The sequence below is a fragment of the Macaca fascicularis genome, chromosome 1 (genome assembly GCF_037993035.2).
Source record: "Macaca fascicularis isolate 582-1 chromosome 1, T2T-MFA8v1.1".
Lineage (NCBI taxonomy): Eukaryota > Metazoa > Chordata > Mammalia > Primates > Cercopithecidae > Macaca > Macaca fascicularis.
This window is the reverse complement of record NC_088375.1, coordinates 86,018,560-86,045,545: the sequence shown is the minus strand read 5'-3', so window position 1 is coordinate 86,045,545 and position 26,986 is coordinate 86,018,560. Positions and strand designations below refer to the sequence as shown.

At 43.2% G+C, this 26,986-nt stretch overlaps 1 protein-coding gene and 1 pseudogene across 6 annotated transcripts in view; one reads left to right on the top strand and one right to left on the bottom strand.

Annotated features, from left to right (window-relative positions):
- GUK1 (guanylate kinase 1) overlaps nt 1-26,891 on the bottom strand; it is a 40,144-nt gene extending 13,253 nt beyond the window's left edge. For 3 of the 6 annotated variants that reach the window (XR_012433957.1, XM_065532216.2, XM_074038506.1), the window contains exons 1-4: nt 26,863-26,891; nt 10,332-11,342; nt 4,632-4,789; nt 552-681 (exon numbers count right to left, since the gene is read on the bottom strand). The gene's annotated coding sequence lies outside the window, so the exon portion shown is untranslated. Of the gene's footprint in view, nt 1-551; nt 1,023-4,631; nt 4,997-10,331; nt 11,343-26,862 lie in introns of all 6 variants that reach the window. The other 3 variants (XR_012433968.1, XR_012433962.1, XR_012433969.1) reach the window with 3 other exon arrangements.
- On the top strand, nt 382-21,051 carry LOC135970323 (cytosolic iron-sulfur assembly component 2A pseudogene; annotated as a pseudogene).
- Nucleotides 26,892-26,986: the final 95 nt, after the last annotated feature.

Here is a 26,986-nt window from a genome sequence, read left to right as displayed (position 1 = left end):
GGAGGAAGGACGTGGAGATGTCTTGCTAGGTTTAGATCAGACTTTTTTTTTTAAATTCAATCATGTTTTGACACAGTTGTCCATGCTTCTATCATGGACAACCAATAAAGTATAGAAGGCCCACAGGGCAGGGTTTGGGGGGCATCCAGAGAGCTGAACATGTGAAGGCTGAGAGAAAGGTGAAGAAGAACTCATCCACAGGCTGGGAGGATGTTGCACCCTAACTCCATGAGGACAGAAGCTCCTGTGCTTAGGACCCTTCCAGACCTCACCTTATGCGTCTCTTCATCTCGCTGTTGATTTGTATCCTTAAAAATACCCTTTTTAATAAACCAGCAAACGTAAGTGTTATCTTAACCCAACTGCCACCGCACTGCCATCATGGACACCAGCCACGTGCAGCCTATCAAGCTGGCCAGGGTCACCAAGGTTCTGGGCAGAGCTGGCTCTAAGGGACAGTGCACGCAGATGCACATGGAATTTATGGAGGATACGAGCTGCTCCATCATCCACAACGTAAAAGGCTCCATGTGCGAGGGCTCTGTGCTCACCCTGTTGGAGTCAGAGCCAGAGGTCGGGAGGTTGCACTGATCTTGGCTGCTCGCTGGGTCTTGGATGTTGGGTTCGACCACTTGACCGGTGAGAATGGTGTGCTGCGTTCTCCTTTATTTTATTCTTGGCCTGCCACACAGGAATTCAGATGAGTCTTTAAATAAAGCGTTTGTGTTTCAAGTTAAAACAAAAATTGGCTGGGCATGGTGGCTCACGCCTATAATCCCAGCACTTTGGGAGGCCAAGGCAGGCAGATCACCTGAGGTCAGGCGTTTAAGACCAGCCTGGCCTACATGGCAAAACCTCGTCTCTACTAAAAATATAAAAGTGAGTTGGGCATGGTGGTGGGCGCCTGTGATCCCAGCTACTCAGGAGGCTGAAGCAGGAGAATCGCTTGAACCCGGGAGGCGGAGGTTGCAGTGAGTCGAGATCATGCCACTGTACTCCAGCCTGGGCGATGGAGCAAGACTCTGTCTCAAAACAGAAACAAAAACAAAAAACAAAACGAAACAAAAAACATGTTTCCCTGAGTTCCGTGAGCCACTCTAGCAAATTAATAAAACCCAAAGAGAGGGTTGTGGCACCGCCAACTTGAAGCCAATTGGTCAGACATTCCTGAGACCTGGACTTGCAACTGGTGTCTGAGAGTGTCAGGGGCAGTCTTGAGGACTGAGCCCCAAGCCTGTGAAATCTGACACTATCTCCAGGTAGATAGTGTTAGAATTGAATTGGAGGACACCTCGCTGGTGTCTGCTGCCTGGTGTGTGGTGAAAAACCCTACACCTTTCATCACAGAAGTCTTCTGTGTTCTTCTGTGAGAACAAAGGAAAAACCCGATTTGAGAGAGTTTTTCCCAAAGCACCAAGGTTTCCATGCATCTCCTTGAAGACACAACCACTTTAGGATTATAGTTGCTTGCAAAACACTTTTAGAAAAGCATGATTGTAAACCAATTAACTGTGAACAACCAGACTTTAAATGGCCATGGGTAAAGAGCTGATGAGAGTGCCTAATAATAATGTTTCAGTTGACAAGAAAATTTAATTATTTCTGTGGCATACAACAATTTAACAAAATAACCAAAATCATGGCTAACATACCGGAGTCTTAGAAATTTTATACAATTTATGAAACACATATTAATAACACGTTCATACAAAAATAATTCAAAGATGGCTTAGCATCAGTTATTTGACAATACTTCCCATATAGTTTTGTTTTGAGATAGAGTCTGGCTCTGACACCCAGTGTCACCCACTCTGTACTCTGGGTGACAGTACAGTGCTGCAATCTTGGCTCACTGCAACCTCCACCTACTGGGCTCAAGCAATCCTCCCACCTCAGCCTTTTGAGTAGCTGGGACCACAGTTGTGTGCCACCATGCCTGGCTAATCTTTTGTTTTTTGGTAGAGATGGGGTTTCACCATGTTGCCCAGGCTGGTCTTGAACTCCTGAGCTCAAGAGATCCATCCACCATGGCCCCTCAAAGTGCTGGAATTATAGGTGTGAGCCACCATGCCTGGCCCCCATATAATTTAATATGCCAAATGAAAATAATTGGTTTGATATATCTCTTTTGGATGTTCCAGAGGCCTTCTGGAATATCCCAAAATTAGCTTGACTCAAAAAGACTTAATTTAGAATTGGATTTTGGGAAATTTGTCAAAATGTAAAAAAGTTTAAAACACTTGATTAAAATAGGATCACAGGTCACTGTGGAATAACAGTCATTGATTTAACCAGGGTAATAAAATACTTCAAAAGGCAAATATAGGTTATAGCGTTGTCAACAAAAACTTAGGTATTTAATGTTGTGAAGACTCACTTAAATAATCAAAGACCCAGGTTGGGCATGGTGGCTCACACCTGTAATCTCAGCATTTTGGGAGGCTGAGGCGGGTGGATTTCTTGAGTTCACGAGTTTGAGACCAGCCTGGGCAACATAGTGAAACCTTATCTTGACAAAAAATACAAAAATTAGCCGGGCCTGGTGGTGTGCACCTGTAGTCCCAGCTACTTGAGAGGCTGAGGTGGGAGGATGCATGAGCCTAGGTGACAGAGGTTGCAGTGAGCCAGGATGGTGCCACTGCCCTCCAGCCTGGGCAATAGAGCCAGACATCGTCTCAAAAATAAATAACTAAATAAAAATAAAAAATAAAGACCTAATAAAAGCCAAAGCACAAAAAATTATCTTGATAAAACACAAAATCGGCCGGGCGCGGTGGCTCAAGCCTGTAATCCCAGCACTTTGGGAGGCCGAGACGGGCGGATCACGAGGTCAGGAGATCGAGACCATCCTGGCTAACACGGTGAAACCCCATCTCTACTAAAAAATACAAAAAACTAGCCGGGCGAGGTGGCGGGCGCCTGTAGTTCCAGCTACTTGGGAGGCTGAGGCAGGAGAATGGCGTGAACCCGGGAGGCAGAGGTCACAGTGAGCTGAGATCCGGCCACTGCACTCCAGCCTGCACGACAGCGCGAGACTCCTTGTCAAAAAAACAAACAAACAAACAAACAAAACCACAAAATCTTCTTTTCCCACACCAATTGAAAGGAAAAAGAATCCTTCACATTCTCAGACCAATACTCCGAGAAAACTTTGTCATCTTAACAAAGAGCAAATACTACTTTTGCACCAGTGTACTATTAATGCTAAAGCTAATTTTAATAAAACCATTCAAATAAATCCATTCAATTTCAGTCAGGTTTGATAACACAAAATTTCCACAAACCATTTATAACCCCTTTGTTAAACAAAAATGTGTTCTTCATATCTTTTCCTATCAAACACATATTTTTTCCCTTGCAGACAAAGTTGTTTTCTTTCTAGTAGTTTAATCCCATATGTTATTATAACTTTTAACTGTTAGAATCTTAATTTCTCGAATACTAGCAAGCATTGTGGTGAACTTATATCAGCATTCTCCATTTCATAATTTCCGGAAACAATATTTCATATTACTAGACCTAAATACACTTAGCTTCTCTATACCATATAAAAACACGATGCCAAAGTGTTTAAACTTATGCTTAGTAATTAATGTTTCAGTATGCTAACTTACTTAAGACATATGGATACCCATGTGAAGGAAGCATCTGGATGAAGTCCATCTGCCAAACCCTGTGTGGCCCATTAGGCAGGTCAGAATGGCCAAGGGCTGTTCACACTGGTTTTCCAGGTTTGATTTCAAAGCAGGTCTGGCAGGCGAGGTAAGCCCTTTTAGCAAGTCCATTGACATGGCCCTACCAGTACTGTTTCATAAAAATGATCCTCTTTTCCACAGCCCCATGGCTCAATTCATGCACAATACTTTACAGAAATTTCATGGAGAAAAGTAAAAGTACAGGCCTTTTACTTGGTCCACACCAGAGTTCCTCTCTATCACTGAACCATCAGCCTGTATTTTTCCCATTGTGGTTTTTTTTTTTTTTTTTTGGCCTCTGGTGCTCAGTAATGTTCATCTTTAGTCATTGTTCTAAGATCATATCCTTTGGAAATCTTTCCAACTGGATAACTCCATGACAGAGAATTGATCAGTAGGACTTTTTTATTTTTTATTTTATTTTTTATTTTTTGAGACGGAGTCTGGCTCTGCCGCCCGGGCTGGAGTGCAATGGCCGAATCTCAGCTCACTGCAAGCTCCGCCTCCCAGGTTTACACCATTCTCCTGCCTCAGCCTCCCGAGTACCTGGGACTACAGGCGTCCGCCACCTCGCCCGGCTAGTTTTTTTGTATTCTTTAGTAGAGACGGGGTTGCACCGTGTTAGCCAGGATGGTCTCGATCTCCTGACCTCGTGATCCACCTGTCTTGGCCTCCCAAAGTGCTGGGATTACAGGCTTGAGCCACCACGCCTGGCCAGATCAGTAGGCTCTTAAGAGCAGCATTCTTAGCAACATTCTCAGCAAGGTGGTGTCCTCTAGCCTCCATGGAATCTAGTTTCAAATGGCCCAGAACCTTTATCATGGCCACAGCAGCAGGTATTTGTATTGCATATAATAAATCATAAGGTTCATTACTGAAAGTGAGGAAACCTGTTTCCACAACATTCCAAAATCATAAGCAACTCCAAATGCTTACCTGCTATCTGTACAAAGATTAGCGGATTTTCCCTTAGTGAGAAGGCAGGCTCCAGTGAGGGCAAATAGCTCCACCTGCTGGGCTCGAGTGGCTGAAGGCCAAGCGACTGCTTTCCCAACCTCAAAGCAAGTGGGCGTAGGATATTCACTGTGATCATCCTGGAAGTATGAACCATCTGTGAACCAGGATAGCTTCACATTGTCCAGGGGAGTTTTCTGTAAATCCTTTCGGGGAATCATAAGATGATCCACTGGCCGGGCGTGGTGGCTCAAGCCTATAATCCCAGGAATTTGGGAGGCCGAGGCGGGCGGATCACAAGGTCAGGAGATCGAGACTATCCTGGCTAACACGGTGAAACCCCGTCTCTACTAAAAATACAAAAAAAATTAGCCGGATGTGGTGGCAGATGCCTGTGGTCCCAGCTACTCAGGAGGCTGAGGCAGGAGAATGACGTGAACCTGGGAGGAAGAGCTTGCAGTGAGCTGAGATCGGGCCACTGCACTCCAGCCTGGGTGACAGAGCGAGACTCTGTCTCAAAATAAATAAATAAATAAATAAATAAATAAATAAATATCCACTAAAATTAGACAGTCATGTGGCATCTCATCCCAGAGTACAGAGGAAGGAGAGTAGCAGGATTAGGTTTATTACAGCAAGAGAAAGTAATATGGGGAGTGGTTAACAGAAGGATCTCATAAAAGGTGAGGTGGATAGAAGAAAATGTGGCACAAAAATGGTCCAAGGAGATCCCCTGATGACTTCTTTGGTGGATTTGACCCACAGGGTGGTGGTACGGATAGCCCTCAGACAAGGAGGAGATCTGCAAGCTCCCAGGTCCCACTGTTCACTGTAGTATCATACAGGAATATGCTGATTTCCATGCTTTTAAAACTTTTTCAATTTAAATTTTCTTCAGAGACAGAGTCTCACTCTGTCACTCAGGCTGGAGTGCAGTGGCATGATCACAGCTCACTGCAGCCTTCAACTCCTAGGTTTAAGTGCTCCTTCCACCTCAGCCTCCCAAGTAGGTGGGACTACAGGTGTGCTACTATGCCAGGCTAATATTTAATTTTTGTGTGTGTGGTGGGGGGGTCTCGTTATGTTGCTAAGGCTAGTCTCAAACTCCTGTCTTAAGTGATCCTTCTACCTCAGCCCCCCAACCATGGCCAGCTGCGTGCTTTTCAGTTAAAACTGTCAGGGTGCTTCCTTCTTTTTCATATACAGAAAGGAAGAATTGGGGGTTGCATCACTTCTCGGCCTTTTGGCTAAGATCAAGTGAAGAAGGGGAGTTGCCTTAGTCTCCTGTTGATGTGACTGAATACCCGAGACTGGGAAATTTATAAAGAAAAAGAATTTATTTATCACAGTTCTGGAAGCTGGGAAGTCCAAAGTCAAGGGGGCATATCTGGTGAGGGCCTTCTTGCTGGTGGGGACTCCCTGCAGAGTGCTAGGGGACGTGGCTCAGGGCATCACATGGTGAGGGGGGTGGTCTCTCTTCCTCTTATGAAGACAGCAGTCTCACTCCCAGGATAGCTCAGTAATCCTTTTAACCCATCAAGCCCCAAATCCATGAATAGATTAACTCATTCACGAGAGCAGAACCCTCATGATCTAATCACCTCCTAAAGGCGATACTTCTCAATACTGCTGTATTGAGGATTAAGTTTCATCATGAGTTTTGGAGAAGACAAACATTCAAACCATAGCAGTTGATAATTAGGGTGTCCCAAGGCTGGGGGATTTAATAAAATTCCCTGTTTGCTTGTCAAAAGCCATATCTTCTGGGTCTTCCCAAACAATGGGGTCAGGTTTGGTGGTTTTAGCAGAGGCGTTGGGCCAGAAGAGAAGACCTGGGGATACAGCAAACCTGAGAAATCCACAGAGCTGGTGCTCAGTTCTGGATTTATAGAGAATTATAGGGATTGTATGGGATTATAAAATGTCTTGTATGCAGTCTAGGTCTGAGTGTGGTCCACTTTCTGAAATTAGGTGGCCTAAATATTTTTCCTGGGTTTTTACCCGTTGTAATTTTTCCTTAGAAACTTAATGGCCTTTACCAGCTAAGAGTTTTAACAAGTGTACACTGTCTTCCTCACATGCTGCCTATAAGGGAGAACAGTGGAGGTCATCCACATATTGCAATAAAGTGGACCCATGAGGAAAGTGAAATCCTTCAGGTTGGCCTTCAGAATTTGGAAGTAAGAAGGGCTCTCAGTGAAGCGCTGGACATGACCGTCCAGGTACACTGTTGGCCTTCCCAAGTGAAAGCAAAAGGCCTTGACTGGCCTGGCTGACCTGATGTTAAAGAAGGCACTGCACAGATAAATTGCAGTGAAGAACTTACCATCAGTTGGGATTGAGGTCAGCAAAGTATGGGGGTTTGGGACACCTGAGTGGTGAGGTGCAACCATATTGTTTATTGCACAAAGGTCTTGAACAAATCTCTACTCACAGCCATTAAGTTTCTTTACTGGCATAGTTGAAGTGTTAAAGAACTGTGGTATACGACATCACAAGATTTTGTGCCTTATAAGCTGCAGTGATGGATTTTATGACCAATAGATCTTCCTTGTTTGAGGTAATTTAAAGAGTCAGGAAGTTCCAGGATTGAGTCAGTTTGACCTGGTTTGTCAAATCCAAAAATTATTTTCCCCTTTTGGGAGAAAGAAACTCCTGCATGATGTTTGTTTGCAGGCCAGGCACTCTGGTTCCTGCCTGTAATCCCGGTACTTTGGGAGACCAAGACAGGCAGATCATTTGAGGCTAGGAGTTCGAGACCAGCCTGGCCAACATGGCAAAAACCCATCTCCATTAATATAAAAAATATTTTTTAAAAAAAGTATTGACCAAGAAGGTGGACAGGAGCTGAATTACTAAGAACAAAGGAGATCCTGTAAGAGACTGAGGCAGAAAAGGATAGACAGGACTACAAAGACATCCTGAGGTTTGTTGTAGACTGAACACTATTTGTATTTATGCTTCAAGGCAGAGGCTGGTTGAGGTTAGTGGAGCTGAACCCTGGAAGTGTGGCTCCAGTAACTATAAGGACAGTTAGGACCTCATTCTTGATATTAAGAGTTATTTCCCTAACATGGTTGTGGGGAGGGATGAGAAGAATCCCTATAATTCTTTGGACTCCATTATTGAGAGTTGATATGGTTTTAATGTCCTGCCCCAATTTCATGTTGAATTGTAATCCCCAGGCTGGGCACAGTGGCTCATACCTGTAATCCCAAGACTCTGGGAGGGCTGAGGCAGGTTGATTGTCTGGGCTCAGGAGTTTGAGACCAGTGTGGGCAACATGGCAAAACCCTGTCTCTACCAAAAATACAAAAAAACTAGCCAGGCATGGTAATGTGCGCCTGTGGTCCCAGCTACTCAGGAGACTGAGGTGGAAAGATTGCTTGAGCCTGGGAGGCAGAGGTTGCAGTGAGCTGAGATTTTGCTACCGCATTCCAACCTGAGTAACAGGCATCGAGAGAGAGAGAGAGACAGAGAGAGAGAGAGAAAAGGAAGGAAGGAAGGAAGGAAGGAAGGAAGGAAGGAAGGAAGGAAGGAAGGAAGGAAGGAAGGAAGGAAGGAAGGAAGGAAAGAAAGAGAAAGAAAGAAAGAAAGAAAGAAAGAAAGAAAGAAAGAAAGAAAGAAAGAAAGAAAGAGAAAGAAAGAAAGAGAGAAAGAAAATTGCAATCTCTATCTAGTATTGGAGGTGGGGCCTGGTGGGAGGTAATTGGATCACAGGGGTGGATGTCTCATGAATGGTTTAGCACCATCCTCTTGGTGCAGTCCTCATGATAGCAAGTGAGTTCTCGAGAGATCTGGTTGTTTAAAAGTGTGTGGCACCTCCCCCATGCTCTCTTGCTGCTATTTCACCTTCCGCCATGAATGGGAGCTTCCTGAGGACTCTTCCTGAGTCCCTGAGCAACATGGGAAGCAGATGCTGCATGTTTCTTGCACATCCTGCAGAACTGTGAGCCAATTAATCCTTTTTTCTTAAAAATTACACAGTCTTGGGTATTTATAGCAATTCAAGAACAGCCTAATAAAGGAATATATACCTTGAGGGTTTTGAGGGAGGGGTCTTTAACTCTCTTTAACTTACAGCAACCTCTCTTCCAGTGTCCAGTTTTTTACAATACTGGTAGGGGCCAGGAGGATTTTGTTTGGGGGCTTCCGTTTGTTGCAGCTGGTGGTTGAGGATTTTGATAATTTTCTTTTTATTGGTATCCTCACGGAGCTGATTGGCCAACCTTACTAAATGTGGAGTGGACATGGCTCCCCATTCCATGTGGGTTATTTTAACAGGTTGGGAAAATTCTCAAGTTAGGCTATTCACAAACATAGAATTAAAGGCTACTCGGGTAGAATAAACATTTACAGAAGTCCAGAATTGTCCTTAAAGACAATGCGGAGTCAATTGTAATAATTCTGAACTGGTTCATTTGGTTTTGGGTACAAGTTGAATCTTGTTCCAATCTATGGCTTTAAGGAAAACTTAAAGATAGCTCTGGGGTTCTTTAGATTGGGAGCTTGTTCCCAGTATTGGGGCATTTGTCTAGTTCAGATGGGATCCAGTTAGCTTTAGCCATCCAATGTTGGGCTTTGCCTTCATCAACAAGTGTATGAAGCAGCTGGTATAGATTGGGGAAGCCGAACTGATAGGCCTGGATTACCATGTTGAATTCATCAGCAAATCAGTTATGGTCTTCAGTGACTTTTGGGAATTCCTTGGCAATGGCTCTGAATTCAACCTTCGTCCAAGCCTTGGTCAAAGGAACATAGGAGACTTGGGATTTACCTGGGTCATCAGTGCTCATAGGAAGGGCTGTAGGAAGGGGAGGAGGAGGTTCCAGGGAGGAGAGAGTCTGGGCCTCTAAGGCTTTTTCTTTCTTTTTTTTTTTTTTTTTTTTTTTTTTGGCCTCTTTTAATTGTTTACTTGTCTCCACTGGCTTTGAGACAGCGTTTTGTATAGAGGTAATTTCTGAGTCCTAAATGTGCTTTGAAGCCTCAAGATGCCAATTGTAATATGTCTCCCATTCAGACTGACGCTATAGCCACGGTCTCCTAATTTAGTTCTCAGAAAAGTAAACTTCGAAAGTTTGATCTGCAAATGGCCATTGGAGCTCCAAATTATCCTTGGTGTAATTTGTCCATTGGTTTAAAAGGGTGCACAAGGGTGAGCCTGAATGTCTGCACATGGAACTGACTGGGGTCCTGAAGGAGGGTTGCCCTGCATGCTTTAGAATTTGGGAATCCCACTCCCTTTCTTAATCTCTCAAAAGCAAAAAGAAAATCCTATTGGTCCTTTGAGGAAACTAAAACTCAGGAACGAAGTGTTCTGCTTTCATAAGTATGCCTTTCACAGGATGCTTGTTTTGCTTGGTGGATGGCCTTTGCTCTAAGTTGTCTGACCTGTGACCACGAAGCCCTTGTTATACATAAATTCTCTTGAAACTGGTAGGCCCCCAGTGGTAATATTGCCTATCTGTGACCAGTTTGTCCTTTCAAAGGAGTCTTTGACTTTGGAGACTCTAATCTGTTATAAAATGGTGGTGAGCACCCCAGTGACTCTTAAGTGTTCAACTGTGTCTAACAATGTTGTGTTATTTTTGCTCTCAAATGATGTTTAGAAACAATGAAAACAAGGGGAAAAGGTCTAATTTGCATGCAAGCAGCCAAAAATGAAACCAAAAGAATACTCACCATGTGGAGGCTAAAGCAACTCCATCTTGGATGCCAGTCTTCCATGCTCACTTCTGATTAACCCCAGTTCTGGGACTTGTAGGAGTGTGGACTCACCGCATATCCTGCTATAGGTCAAAACAGTCTCTTCACATTATCATAAATGTGACCATAAATCCTGCCTTTTGGAAAATTCTTATCTTTCCCTGCAGGGTTGACTTCAACTGCTCTACATATTCCTTCCTTATAAAGGCCTGAGTCTGGGGGGTAACAGTGCAGGGATCCACCATCTGCAGGCTGCCTGAGTCATGGCTTTTGTCCATAAGTCTCTATCAAATTTTTTTCCTGAGATTTCAGATTTGTCAGCCTCTTTCTTCAGCCTCTCAGCTCCCCCGGCCTTTTCCAGGTAGGTTTGCATAGGCTGTTCCAGTGCAGAACACACAAGAAAGGACGTGGTGTCAACAGAAACAAATCCCGAATAAAGTCAGAGAGTTCAACCAAAAGGAGGGAGTTTGAATCCAAGACAGAAGTAAACCACACAGAAGAAAGATTACTCATGGAAGCTGAGAGCACAATGGACTCAGGTGGGTACCGCATACAGTTCCAGAGGTTGCCGATCTGGGAAAAGCTCCTCCTTTCTGTGTCAGCCTGAAGTTGTTAGCAGTGATGAATCTGTATGGGTCTGCACCGACCTGAATTCTTGACACACCAAGGCAAGTTTTAGAGCAGGAATGAAAGTTTATTGTTAAAAAGTTCTAGAGCAGGAATGAAAGGAAGTAAAGTATACTTGGAAGAGGACCATGAGGGCAACTTGAGAGATTCAAGTGTGCGATCTGACCTTCAACTTGGGGTCTTATACATTGGCATGTTTCTGAGATCTTGCATCTCTTCTCCCCCGATTCTTCCCTTGGGGTGGGCGGTCCACATGCTCAGTAGCCTGCAAGCACTTGGGAGGGGCCACATGCACAGTGTGTTTACTGAAATTTTATGCATGCTCATCTGAGGCATTCTTCCCTTACCAGTTGAGTGTTCCTAGAGGAAGGTCATACACCAATTAAACTCTGCCATTTTGCCTCTTAGTGCTCCTGCTTGACCCTACTCACCCAACTCCTGAGATCTTATTTGGAAGCTGCTGTTTAACAGCTTCAGGTGTTATCTGTCTATTAGGAGACGGCGTTCCCTGGCACCAGCTGCAATCAATTATTTTAAAGCAACAGTTTAGCAACCGCCTGATCATCACCTGGTGATCATCTGACATTCCTGGTTTGGGAGAGGGCCTCTCCTGCCCTGCTCATGTCTGCCTAACTACCTACTGTAACAAAATGAGCAAGAGAGACCAACTCTCAAAACAAAGAGTTTATTTGTGAATAGCCAAGGAATTGCAATCTAGGATGCATGTCCTTTGGTGGACCATAAGCATATTTGAGGGGTTGGGACAAGAGGAAGCTTTTGAAAGCAAAAAAGAGTAAGCGCATGTAAGATATTTTGAAACAGAAACTCTTGTTCACAGGGGCTTATTGCAGATGGTGTTTGTTCATTGGTGGTGCTGGCTGTTGCTAGCAGAGGTGTAACTGAACTCAGGTCTAGGCCACTTGAATCTTGAAAGGCAAAAACTCAAGAGACAAGCTTTGGTAAAAGGAAAGTTAGCTTTATTCAAGATGCCAGCAACCCAGGGAAGGCAGTGAACTAGGGTTCAAAGACCACCATTCTGAGTCGTGCCTCTAAATCAGAGGTTGTTAAGGGAAATTAGGGAAAAATAATGAAAACATTCTTGCGAACTGTGGGCATTCTCAGGTGGGCGGTTAATCCTTGCTTTCTTGGTCAATGCTTTGTGGCCTTCTGTGGGTATGGTCAGGCTAGCCAATTCATTCCCAGAGTTGTTGGTTGGCATGTTTTTAAAAATCTCTGTTGAAGGTCCTCTTTTTCTGAGGCCATTTTTAGTGAATAATCTAAAGACTCAAGCAAAGTAATAATTGTATTCAAGCAAGCAAGTTTTCTTCTAACATGGAGTCAGTACTGTTATAGAGGCTCTTCTATGAAGAGCCTCTTCTTCCATGGAAGTGACTTAACTGAAAGTTCTGATAGAGAAAGTCACCTGCTTATGTCACAGCTCTGCACTGGCCCACCCCACTTGCCCCTGCAGTGACATAGGTCACCACTGTGCAGGCCTGGCTTTAGTCAACCCATGCCACCCCCTTGGGTTTTCAGCTTTATTGAGACTGGCTTTCTAGAAGAAAACATTTTATTTGGGAATAGCAGAAGATTGCAACCAAAGGTATGCATGTGTGATATTGTGAAATATACATATTCAGGTTTTGTCTCCATTTTGGGGCCTCAGAAACAGATATCCCCAAAATATGGTGTCAAAACATGTGGAAATGAAGAAGCTGCAAGGTCTCTCTGACCTTCCCCACCTCATGTCTCCCAATTCTCTGTCTCTCCCAAAGCACAGGATAAAGTTGTTCTCTGAAGCTCCCTTTTCCGCCTAAAGAAGAAAACAATTACCTCTGGTCCCTTCCCTGAGTTTTTATTAACTGAATTCATATTGCAGGGAGAAAGTCTGAAGTCAATCCACCTGGACAGATGTCACAAACCACCACCTACCCTGTGAGCCCAGCAGACTTCATGGAGGCTACTGTATGCTCTTCAAGCCCTTTGAACTCCCCTAAAAATCATTTACTGAGCTCCTAAAATCATTTATGCTTCCCCATCTCCCTTGCCCCTAAGGGCATATATCCATCTGTACACCACTCAGTGGTGGGGTAGTCACTCTGAGATTTTTCTCCCATCATATTAATAAATTTGTGTGTCATATATATTCCTCTGTTTTGTCAGATGATTTTCAGCAAATCTTGAGGGTGAAAGCCCTTTTCTGGCATACAACACCTAAAGTCCTTGAAATCTCTATAAGTAAGGGATTTTTTGTATGCTAATGAGTTGACTGGTGGCTGGCAGCCCCTAGGTAGCTTCAGAATGGGGCTAGTCACTGAAAAGATCAAGGCAGGATTGGAATTTTCATCCTCATCCCCATCTCCCCATGTCTGGGGCGGGGAAGGGGACTGAAGGTTAAACTGAGTACCTGTGGCCAGTGATTTAGTCAATCATGCCTAAGTAATGAAGCCTCCATAAACACCACAAAAGGACTAGGTTTGGAGAGCTTGGGTAGCTGAACACGTGGAGGTTCATGGAGGGTGGCTGACCCACAGAAAGCGTGGAGCTTTCAGCCCTATAACTCGCCCTGCGTATCCCTTCATCTCTATGCTTTATAATAAACCAGGAAACTTAAGTGTTTGAGTTCTGTGAGCCGCTCTAGCAAATTAATTGAATCCAAAGGGGGTCCTAGGATCCATACTTTATTGCTGGTAGGCCAGAATACAGGTAAAGCAACCTGGGCTCGAGATTGGCATTCAAATAGAGTCGAGCTGAACAAAGGAAACCCAGCTGCTATCCGCTGAAGAACTGATTGCTTGCTTAGTGTGTGGGGAGAAATACCCATCTGGTGTCAGAAGCACGTTGTGATAGCCAATGATTAAAGAATTTTTTTAAAAGTGTGTTCTGAGAGTATAATGTGAAAAACTGTGTTTGTTTTAATCCACTCAGCATGCTATGAAAGTCATAGGCCCACCTGAGGAAAATCGGGAAAAAAGGGAGTTTTACAGACAAACAGAAATCCCTGTAAACTGCTTTGAAACTATCAACCTAAGAAAAAAAGTAGAGAAAATTATCTCTAAACATGTTGAGTTTACTCAGGAATGAGAAATGAGGATTATAATTCAGAATGCACAGAAGAGTGTGTTAAAGTGAACTATATATGGCCTGAGGGCTCCATACTTCTATATTTGAGTTTTTGTGGATGAACTGCAATCTAGTTTAATAGGTAGACAGGACTGAAAACTTAGGAGTATGCACCTGTAACAATAACAAAGTCTGGGCCAATCCCAGTTGCCCTACTTCAACCATTCATACCCTGCTGTGTGTTCAAACTGTGTTCAAATAAGGCAAATACTAACCTGTAACCAATCCAACTGTTCTGTACCTCACTTTCGATTTCTGTACGTCATTCCCTTTTTCTGTCTATAAATCTTCTTCCACCACGTGGCTGCACCAGAGTCTCTGTGAATCTGCTGTGATTCTGGGGGCTGCCCAATTCACAAATCATTCATTGCTCAGTTAAACTCCTTTAAATTTAATTTGGCTGAAACTTCTCTTTTATCAGGTGGTGTCAGAAGTGGGATTCGAGGTAGGGCCTCTAGCAACCCCCAGGAGTGCTGAGTGAATATGCAAGGTACCTGCAGGACCCACTTGTGTCCACTAATCTCTTGGAGCGGCTGAGGATTGTGGGTAAGCTCTCGGATTTCAGAGCTCCACAGATTTGTGTTTTGAGCTCTCTGAGTTTCTTTGAGCAAATTTCTGATTCCAAACTGGGTTTGGAGGTCACGACAGAAACTGGGCTGGGTGGCTGGGCATGGTGGCTCACCCCTGTAATCCCAGCACTTTGGGAGGCCGAGGCAGGCAGATCACGAGGTCAGGAGATTGAGACCATCCTGGCTAACACGGTGAAACCCCGTCTCTACTAAAAATACAAAAAATTAGCCAGGTGTGGTGGCAGGTGCCTGTTGTTCCAGCTACTCGGAAGGCTGAAGCAGGAGAATGGCATGAACCTGGGAGGTGGAGCTTGCAGTGAGCTGAGATGGTGCCACTGCACTCCAGCCTGGGCGACAGAGCAAGACTCTGTCTCAGAAAAAAAAAAAAAAGAAACTTGCCTGGGTACAGGAATGGATTTGATCTGGGAATTAACTGGCTTTGATCCAGTTAGAGGCCTTTTTACATACGACTGGGTCAGAAACAAACTGGTAGTAAGCAGTAATATTGCATGGGTTATACAATTTGGCTTTTGAAAATTCACAGGGATTTTTGTGTTCTACCCCTTTGTTTCATTTTTCTTGTGCACTTAGGTAGGAAAAATCACTGGCTAAGTTAATTAAGAGAACCTGAGAATAAAGCCAATATTTTAGGTAAAAATAGGAGTCTTAATTTCTGGAAAACTGAGTTCCTTCTGGGTTACACATTAGGCCTAGGAGGCAGTAAAGTCTTACAGAAATGGCAAAATCTTACTAGAGATAACTTACAGTGGAATGTTCTGAATGAGCAATGCATTGAAGTACATTTAAAAATAAGGGCTCTCAAAAAAGTCCCTTTTGGCTAAGAACGGGTTAGGCACTACAGAATGTTAACTGCTATTCTCTTTGGAATAACCTGCCTTCCACTCTTTGCTGATGGTTGAGGGTGACAGGATTAGGCATGTATGTACAGGATAGTGGCACATGGGGAGCTTTTTCCTCCCGAAAGGGGAAACTTGAGAGCTGATGGGACTGCGGGAAAAGATATCTTTGCTACTGACAAACAGCCACCTGAACTTTGCAGCATTGCTGCAATGAGTCAGTCTTTCTCTGGCCTCCTTGAGCTCTTCACCTTCCCCATCCTGCCACAGGTAATACTTTTCTTTCTCTACCTTTCCTTTCCTATCTTTTCTGTTACTCAGGGCAACCATCTGGCCCGGAGACCATATGTTGAAACTCCTAGTTGGAGGTTGGATTAAAGATGATGGGGCCCATCTGGGGACAAATTTAAGACTTGCCAGTTTGATATTGGCTGCTAAGCAGAGTGGCTAATGTCTATGTTTTATCACACATATTTTGCTCTGGCCAGAATGGAAACAGAAAATTTTCCTTTATGTTGTGTCTTGGCCCCCAGGGCTATGGTGCAGCCAGCTGGGTCATTAGGGCCACTCAGGGAAAGAGAACCCAGAAGTCTGTCACGCCAGCAAAAGGGTAAGAATTTCTTCCCAGTCAGACTTCTGGTCTCTCTCTCTCTCTCTCTCTCTCTCTCCCCCCCCCTCCCTCCCTCCCTCTCTCTCTGTGCAAACTCATTGAATGAATGGTAAAAATCACTGTTTATCTCCTCTGTAAATTTTGATTAATGGAAGAAAGGATTTGTGAGGCTAGTTTTAAACTGTAGCAAATCTGGTGTGCTTTGCGTGCCTTTCTGTATTGTTCTGTCATGAAGAGGGGTACCTTAGGATTCTGTAAGCCCACTTTTCAAGATGGTTCAGCAAATTGGTCAGTTATGTCCTTGGGAGCTTGACCTTGTAATTATGTGACCATGCTTTCTCTTTTCACAATGGTGGGCCAGGTTCAGGGTTCAATCCCTAGATTAGGGGATGAGCCTTTCTCATTAATATTTGGGTGACCTTTGCCATTTTTAAATTATCTTCCCCTCCACAAACTGTCTTGAATTTTCCCTTCTCAGAGCACCTATGAGGTTATTTTTGGTAAAGTTTAAAAGCCAGAAATATCAGCCATTTGGCCTGGCTAAAGTCAGGTAATAAGAAATTTTAGAAGGACTTTATTAAAGAGTTCTATGGTTAAAAGTCAGCTTAATTAAAAGCAGATATTCAAGCTCTAACAGCCTGGGGCTCCTTGGGGAAAACAAGAGGCACCAGAAACCCTTTCCTGGCCCTGTTCTTCCAAGGGCTCCACCCTAAAGCAAATAATCCAATTAAGAAACTTAAAAACTGGCAAAAAAAAAAAATCTTACAACTACCGTAGTAATCTTCCTCTGTCTGTCTGTGTAATTATATATGTGTTGTTGTGTGTGTAATGTTTACATAAAAGATCTCTGATTGACTTGAACAAAAATAGGCACTTAAATCAAATATTTTAAAAGAAAAATAAAAACTGTAATGCCTTTTAATTCAGGTAACTTTGGTAATCTTTGGAAAATAAAAACAGCTTTAAAAATTATTGAAAAAATAAAGACATTTATTTTAGCCTAAAATTTATTTATTTAGTATTTAGTGTTTAGTCTAAATTATGCAGGTCAGATATTAGGTTTTCTTCATACTTTAAGGTCATAAACTGCTTTGACTTTTGAAAATTGTTCAACTAATTTTGGAGACATTAAATTCTAAATAAGGCCTGGGAATATGTGGAATTAGCTATGCCCCCTAGCTATGAAAAGAAGTTTATAAAGAAAAGAGACTTTATATAAGAAAGCGTCTTGTAAGCTAAATTCTTGTCCTAAAGTAAAATGACTGGTTTTTTAAAAGAGGGATGTTTAAGACAAGCCAGGAAGTCCAAGCATGTCATAGATGCTCTGTGTAAGTTGTGAAATGATTCATAAAAGAAAATTTATGCACCAAAAGTGAAAGTTGCTAAGAATTACCATTATAACATGTAATTCAAATTACTGAAAAAAATAGGTTTTAAGTGTTTTTGGTTAAGAGATTATAAGAGGGCATGGTAATATAAATTTTTGCCTAATTTAGAGGGTTAAAGGATTGTTTTAAATTAAATTAAACTAAAGGTTTAAAGAAATTGTGGAAGGTTTGTAAAAATTAACCTTGTAAAAGAAATTCTATGTGTGAAAATATTGACTAAATTTAAAGGGGTATTAATTTTTTTTCCCTAAAATGAACATCTAAATAAAAGCACAACAGGGTTTTCTTAAAGCACTAATCTGCTCTTTGACAAAAATTTGTAAAGGATTATAAAAGGTTTATGAAAATCTCGCCTTATGGTCAAACTGATTAAGACTGGATATGTTTGTCTATGAGGTTATATTAAAAACTGTGGTTGACATTAATAGTCCACTAACGCAAGGGTGAAATGTGGCTTTCTCTCTTGAACAAAATTTTCATGTAATATTGAAAGATAATGAAAGATTTTGTTTGCCTTTTAAATACACTACCAAAAAAAAAAAAAAAAAAAAAAAGTGGGAGGGAATACACAAGACAGATTATTTGGAAAGGTAAGTCTTCTATTAATGAGTAAAGGTTTTTGCCTTTTGAAAAATTTTTGAGTCATCATTTTGGCTAAATGAATGACTTATGGTAAACTGGAATTCTAGTTCATAATATCAAATATTTTAAACCTTTAACATTTTTTGTTTTTTGAGATGGAGTTGCGCTCTTGTTGCCCAGGCTGGAGTGCAATGACACGATCTCAGCTCACTGCAACCTCCACCTCCTGGGTTCAAGTTATTCTCCTGCCTCAGCCTCCCGAGTAGCTAGGATTACAGGCATGCACCACCACGCCTGGCTAATTTTGTATTTTTAGTAGAGACGGGGTTTCTCCATGTTGGTCAGGCTGACCTGGAACTCCCAATCTCAGGTGAACCACCTGCCTTGGCCTCCCAAAGTGCTGGGATTACAGGCATGAGCCACCATGCCCAGCCTTAAACCTTTAACATATTTAATAGTCTTCCCAAAATCAAATTTCATCTTCAAAATGGTCTTTTCTCTGTTTTTTTTTTCTTTTTCTTTTTCTTTTTTTTTGAGATGTAGTCTTGCCCTGTCAGCCAGGCTGGAGTGCAGTGGCATGATTTTGGCTCACTGCAACCTCCACCTCCTGGGTTGAAGCAATTCTCTTGCCTCAGCCTCCCAAGTAGCTGGGACTATAGGCGTGCACCACTATGCTTTGCTAAATTTAGTATTTTTAGTAGAGATGGGGTTTCACCATGTTAGCCAGGGTGGTCTCAAATTTCTGACCTCAAGTGATCTGCCTGCCTCAGCTTCCCAAAGTGCTAGGATTACTAGGAGTACAGGTGTGAGCCACGACATCCAGCCCAAGATGGTCTTTCTTCTTCTTCTTTTTTTTTTTTTTTTGACTGGAGCTTCATTCTTGTTGCCTAGGCTGGAGTGCAATGGTGCAATCTTGGCTCACTGCAACCCCCCCTTCTCCTGGGTTCACGCAATTCTCCTGCCTCAGCCTCCTGAGTAGCTGGAATTACAGGCACCTGCCACCATGCCCAGCTAATTTTTTGTGTTTTTAGTAGAGACGGGGTTTCACCATATTGGCCGGGCTAGTCTCAAACTCCTGGCATCAGGTGATTCACCCACCTCAGCTTCCCAAAATGCTGGGATTACAGGCATGAGCCACCATGCCTGGCCCCAAAATGGTCTTTTCTGGCCTGTAACTTTGGAATGCTACAGAGGGCCCCTAAAGCATCCAAAAGAGAGGTAAACATAATTATTTAACATGTTAAGTTACATGGAAGCATTGTCAAAATAAAAATAATATTTAATCATCAGTTTATATTTTAGTGGACAATAATATATGTTCCAAAATTGTAGGCCAGGCACAGTGGCTCACGCCTGTAATTCCCGCACTTTGGGAGGCCAAGGCGGGTGGATCACGAGGTCAGAAGATCGAGACCATCCTAGCTAACATGTTGAAACCCCATCTCTACTAAAAACACAAAAAATAAGCCAGGCGTGGTGGCAGGTGCCTGTAGTCCCAGCTACTCGGGGAGGCTGAGGCAGGAGAATGGCGTGAACCCAGGAGGCGGAGCTTGCAGTGAGCCGAGATGGTGCCACTGCACTCCAGCCTGGACTACAGAGCAAGACTTCATCTCAAAAAAAAAAAAATTTATAGGATTTCTAAAATTCTAATATGTCTGAGTATATACTGTCAATCATAATTATGGTTATTATGTTATTATACATGACAGAAATAACCAGATTCCCTTGAATAAAACTGCTAACCCGAGTGGAACAGAAAAAATTAACTAAATACAGGCCAGGCACAGTGACTCACACTTGTTATCCAGCACTTTGGGAAGCCAACGTGGGCAGATCACCTGACAGGGTCAGGAGTTCGAGACCAGCCTGGCCAACATGGCAAAACCCCGTATCTACTAAAAATACAAAAATTAGCTGGGTATGCAGTGCAAGTCTGTAATCTCAACTACTTGGGAGGCTGAGGCAGGAGGATCACTTGAACCCAGGAGGTGGAGGCTGCAGTGCGCCAAGATCATGCCACTGCACTCCAGCCTGGACAACAGAGTGAGACTCTGTCTCAAAAAAAAAAAAAGAAAAAATTATTTAAATTCCAAGAAAATACTTTGCCAGATTTTCATGTTAAACCAGCCAATACTAAAATTGTTTAGATATACAATTTGAACTTCAAGGTCTGAGTCAAATTACCTATGATAACCCATTAGTTATCAGTGTTATGTACCTAAATTGGAAAAAAAAACTGGTATTCAAGAGGACATAAGTCCAATGTTAAGCATGGACTCATGGAAAACCAGGATGGCCACCTTGTCCCTCTTGAGACTCTAAGGCTTTTGTTATTAAAGGTTCTGGATTTTATGACTCATCATGGAAAAGATAAAATGATCCAAATTGAATATACTGATGTGGTTAATTTGTAAATTGCAAAAACTGTTTAAAACCAGTGCTTCCACAGTTGCCAGGGACAGCAGAGCTGAGGCTGCTCTCCTGGACACTGAGCAGAGTCCTGTGGCTCTCGGGCCTTTTTGAGTGAGGAGCTGCTGGGCAGCCTGGGATCATGGAAGAGAAAGTGCTAGAGGTTTATGATTTGATTCAAACTATCTGGGACCTAGAAAAGCTCAATACATTAGAAGAACTGGAATTGGTAAAGGAAAGTTACATGGAAGTTAAGGAGATAAATGAAGAAGACTATCTGGTTATTACCAAGTTTACACCAGAGTACCTCATTGATATTTGGCAATTCTTATGGGGCTGTGCTTAAGAATAAAACTTCAGCGGTGTTTACCATTTAAACATAAGTTGGAAATCTACATTTCTGAAGGAACCCACTCAACAGAAGAAGACATCAGCACACAGATAAACAACAAAGAGCAAGTGGAGGCTGCAATGGAAAACCTCAGCTTATGGGAAACTGTGGAACAGTGTGTCCTTGAACCTGACTGGTAGGTATTTTAAGAGTCACTAACCTGTAATTGATATATTTGTTTAAACTCTTTGTATAATGTCAAAGACTCACGTTTAACACATAGATGATTTGTACCTCAGATCATTTTTTAAAGGATTATTTCCAAGCAAGATTTAATTTTAAGGTAGTACCTAATTTGTTCAGTGTATAACATTCTCAGGATCTGTAACACTTAAATGATCAGACAGAATAATATTTTCTAGTTATTATGTGTAAGATGAGTTGCTATTTTTCTGATGCTCATTCTGATACAAACACTTTTCATGTCCAATATCTACTGTGCCCAAATGTACTCAATTTAAATAATTACTCTGTAAAATAAATAAGCAGATGATTCTTGTTTAAAAAAAAAAAAAAAAAAAAAAGCAGCCAGGCACAGTGGCTCATGCCTGTAATCCCAGCACTTTGGGAGGCCAAAGTGAGGATCACAAAGTCAGGAGTTCAAGACCAGCCTGGCCAATATGGTGAAACCCTGTCTCTACTAAAAATGTAAAAATTAGCTGGGTGTGGTGGCGGGTGCCTGTAGTACCAGCTACTCAGAAGGCTGAGGCAGGAGAATCGCTTGAACCCAGGAGACGGAGGTTGCAGTGAGCCGAAATCAGGCCCCTGCACTCCAGCCTGGGCGACAGAGCAAGACTCCATCTCAAAAAAAATAAATAAATAAAAATAAAAAATAAAACCAATGGTTGGTTCCATATTCCTGGGAAGGTAATCAAACCTTCAGGTACATTTGGCTACCTGAAGCCAATGGGTCATTTAAACATGTATAAAAGAATTTCATTGCACTGTCATTTTCAATGCATGTTTTATGTTATAGCAGCTAATTACTATGCCAGAGTATATTTTCACCAGATAAAGAAAACTTTTTATGATTCACTGAGGACAATCAACCCCTTCACAATCTAGAACCTGAAGACTGAATCCTCTGAGAACATCAGAGAAAGACTGTCCTTCTATACTGCAACAAAACTTTGGAACCTTGAACCTTGGGTTCATAAACAACTGAGAGGGGTCCCTCTACACTCGCGGAACTGTACACCTTTCAGAATCCTTAAGGTAAAACTAACCCAGAAAGTTTCTTCCCAGAAGAAGGTAGCATCCTTGACGTGAACAGCTTTTCCCAAGATCATGGATCAAGACTTCTATCATAAGACTCTTATCTTTGAATATTTTTTCCCTGTTTATGCCTCTATGAACAATAGAAAATGGGTTCTATTATGTTCAGTTATACGGTATACTTTTATTTGTGAAGGATTTTGCAGCCAGCCTTATACATGAATAATCTTATACTTTGATAAGGACAAGATGAAGGCCCAATGTAGGTGAAAAACTTTAATTGTACATACATTTCCTCATAATCAGTAAAAACTCCTCTTAACCCACATCATGGGTTTTAACGGAATCTCTTTAGAGAACATTGCCGGGGGCCTTCACTTTTCTAAAAGGACGTCATTTGTTAGGTCCTTTTTCCTTGGTTTAGAATAAAATAGGCAATAATTAAAAATGTATCCCTCATAATAGGCTCTCTAGCAGATTCTACTGTAAAGGCTATCATTACACAACAGACTTTAAATTCTCTTGTGAAAGTTATGCTAAATAATAGAATTAGCTAAACAGAAGAGTACCTGTGCAGCTGCTGGCACTTGTGGCCTATGGAGGAATACATTAAATGTAGATTATAAAAATTCAGGCCGGGCACGGTGGCTCACGCCTGTAATCCCAGCACTTTGGGAGGCTGAGGTGGGCGGATCACGAGGTCAGGAGATCGAGACCATTCTGGCTAACACAGTGAAACCCCGTCTCTACTAAAAATACAAAAAATTAGCCGGGCATGGTGGCGGGCGCCTGTAGTCCCAGCTACTCTGGAGGCTGAGGCAGGAGAATGGCGTGAACCCAGGAGGCGGAGCTTGCAGTGAGCCGAGATTGTGCCACTGCACTCCAGCCTGGGTGACAGAGCGAGACTCTCTCTCTAAAAAAAAAAAAAAAAAAAGAAAGAAATTCAGTTGTAGAGGATTAATGAAAAGATCATTTAGTCAAGCAAGTAGACCCTTTATCTCACTCATTCTTTAATCTATTTAATTTTAGGCGGTTTGGTTTATGCGGACTCTGGGTAACGAGCACACTCCAAACTCTTGGTATTATCCTCCCAATAGGCATAATAATAGTCTCCCTGGTGCACTGTATTCTCTCTAAGGTTTTAAATGTTTGCATGCAGCCATCTCTAGAACCTCAAATGGTCTCTCTTCAACTGGAATGAAAGAGCTGAAAGAAATATGGGACCATGAGGATACCATAACCTATGAATGATGTGCTGACACCAGAAACCCAAAATGATGGTAACAGAGTGGTGCTAAGGCCCCAAATTTTGGTCACACTCTCACCTAAGTGAGAACCTGACCAAAAAGGGGGAATTTTTTTAAAAAAACACAATTATGGGAGGCCATTGTTTTGGACTAAGCTCATGCACTAGGTCCCAACAGGCCAAACCAAACTAAAATGGAGTCACTCATGCTACATGTAACATAATCAAACTAAGGATACACATAAATCCTAGAACAGACCAGGTTTTTTCTCCTGTAAACAGAATGTTCCAGCATAAAGACATACCCTCTACTCAGTCTTTGTTCCTACCTTTGGAAAACTCATTGTTCTACTGTTTCCCAGTGGGTTTCAGGAGCAAATAAGTACATCTACAATGGTGACAGTGACAACAAATAAAGTTTTGGTCAATCTCTCAAAATTGAGAAAATGACCAAAAGAGGGGAGTTGTTGAAGCGAACTAAATATGGCCTGAGAAGGACTTCATACTTCTATATTTGAGTTCTTGCGGATGAACTGCAACCTAGCTTAAGGTAGATAGATTGAAAACCTAACAGGAGTATGCAACTGTAACAATAGCTGCCTCCTGGCCAATCCCAGAGGCTGCACTTCAACCATTCATATACTGCTGAGTGTTCAAACTGTGTTCAAATAAGGCAAACACAACCTGAAAACAATCCAGCCGTTTTGTACTTCACTTCCAATTTCTGTACATCATTTACCCTTTGTTTGTCTACAAATCTTCCACCACGTGGCTGCGCTGGAGTCTCTGTGAATCTGCTGTGATTCTGGGGGCTGCGTGATTAGTGAATCGTTCATTGCTCAATTAAACTTTAAATTTAATTCAGCTGAAGTTTTTATTGTATCAAGTGTAAACCAAAAATAAAAAAAAAACTTATAAGGCTCCCCAGCCATCTAAATAGACTTCCTCCTTGGCCAGGGAACTCTTAATTTTCTTTCCTTTTTTTTTTTTTTTTTTTTTTGACGGAGTCTTGCTCTGTCACCCAGGCTGGAGTGCAGTGGTGCGATCTCTGCTCACTGCAACCTCTACCTCCCAGGTTCAAGTGATTCTCCTGCATCAGCCTCCCAAGTAGCTGGGATTACAGGCGCGCATCACCATGCCTGGTTAATTTTTGTATATTTTTTAGTAGATACTGGGTTTCACCATGTTGTCCAGGCTGGTCTTGAACTCCTGACCTCAAGTGATTCACCCGCCTCTGCCTCCCAAAGTGTTGAGATTACAGGTGTCAGCCACCGTGCCTGGCCTGGAACTCTTAAAATTTAACCTGAAAGACCGGTTCAGGCCATGATAAGAAGTGGGGGTCAGACATGCCTCATTATACCTCTCTGGCATTAACATCAACATAGACTTTAAGTCTGATAAACATTTTACAACCTATTCTCTCTGAAGCTTAATAGCTGAAAGCTTCCTCTGCAAATAAGAACTTTGGTCTCCACAATCATATATATATATATATATATATATATATATATATATTTTTTTTTTTTTTTTTTTTTTTTTTTTTTTTTTGAGATGGAGTCTCACTCTGTCACCTAGGCTGGAGTGCAGTGGTGCAATCTCAGCTCACTGCAACCTCTGCCTCCCGGGTTCAAGTGATTCTCCTGCCTCAGCTCCCTGAGTAACTGGGATTACAGGCACACACCACCACGCCCGGCTAATTTTTGTATTTTTAGTGGAGAGGAGGTTTCATCATGTTGGTCAGGCTGGTCTCAAACTCCTGACCTCGTGATCCACCTGCCTCAGGTTCCCAAGGTGCTGGGATTACAGACGTGAGCCACTGTACCTGGCCCACAGTCTTTTATCTTAACCCAGACATTCCTTTCTGTTAATCCCTGGTCTTTAGGTAAATTCAACCAATTGTCAAACAAAATTTTTAAGTCCACCTATAAGCTGGAAGCCACCATCCTCGACCCCCGCGTTGAGTTGTCATGCCTTTCTGAACCAAACCAATATAGGTTTTAAATGTATTTGATTGATACCTCATGCCTCCCTAAAACGTATAAAACCAAGCTGCACCCTAACCACCTTGGGAACATGTTCTCAGGACCTCTGTCCTGAGGGCTGTGTCACAGGCCATGGTTACTCATATTTGGCTCAGAATAAATCTCTTGAAATATTTTACAGTTTGACTCTTTTTGTCAACAACAGCAAGCCACCAGCACTCCTGGTGAGGGAAGGGTAGAGGGAACTTTTTATCAGCGAAATGGGAGAGGTTCACAGAAACTGCTTAGAAAGAGTTCATTGGTTCCAGAGGCCCAACGCCAAAGCTCAAAGTTGTCCTCAGTTCATTGGTGGAGCTGCCATTACTGGGCAAATGTTTCTTCCGAGCATCTTATCTGAATTACTGTAGTCACAAAGATCGTCTAAATTTTATCAAAGTAGGAGACCCGCGAATGACACAAAAGGGTTTCTTGCGAGGTTTTTCGAAAGTCCTTGTAAATAGTTTTATCTCACACACTAAGCCTGAGCCTCCTGTCCTTCCCAGCCCTGTCTGTCTGGGCCTGACAACGTGATTTCATTCCTTATTCGTAACTTTCACAAAACAAAGGCCCTGGTCTCATGAACTCACTGCACAAAGTGACCCTGGTTCGCTGGGGGCAGATAAGCGATGCTATCTGCCTGCCCTGGTCCAAACATCTCATCTGGAATACTGCAGGCCAGTGGAAATGCCCAGAATAAACTCTGCTTACAAGGTAATAGCGAGCCTCACTGGCATTTCAGAAATGCGTGACAGCTGCTTCCTTAGGGCCCTCCCCACTCCATTTTGGTTACGTTGTGACATAAATTACTCCATTTTGAACTACAGGGTCATTCCTCAGCCTCCGCCAACCCCGCGGATCCCCCCTCAGCCCTGCTGTATCAGCCTTTCAGATCCTCCTTCAGCCTCTCAGGTCCCCCTCAGCCCGCTGCGTCCCTCTTCAGCCCCACCTTGAACTTTCCTCATCCCCAGAGATCCTCTCTCAGCCTCCCTTGATTCCCACCTCAGCGCCCAAGGATCCTCCCTCACTGCCCCCTGGGACCTCCCTCAGTTCTGCGGATACCCCCTCAGCCTCTTGGGACCTCTCTCACCCCTTCTAGATCCTTCCTCAGCCCCGCAGATCCTTCCGCAGCTCCCCCTGGATCCTCCCTCAGGCCAGCTGGTGCCCACTCAGCCCCGCGCATCCTCCCTCCCTCAGCCCCCACCGGGATCCTCCCGCAGCCCCACCTGGGTCCTCCCTCAGCCCAGCTGGTGCCCCTTCAGCCCCGCGGATCCTCCCTCAGTTCCCTTGCGTCCTCCCTCAGGACTCCTGGGTCCTCCCTCAGACCTCCGGGACCTCTCTCAACTCTCCTGGATCCTCCCTCAGCCCTGCGGATCCTCCTTCAGCTCCCCACCCGGGGTCCTCCCTCAGACCCGCGGGTCCCCCTCGACCCCGCTGGCCTGCCCTGGTCCTTCCGTAAGAACGGAGGTCACCTGGCCGACGCCGCCTCGCTCCTCGTACTGCAACAGCGACCCGCAGGCCTCGCCTACCTAGGCTTCGCCCCGCCCACGAGATTACATCACACCGCGCCGGCCCCGCCCAACGGGGGGGTATATC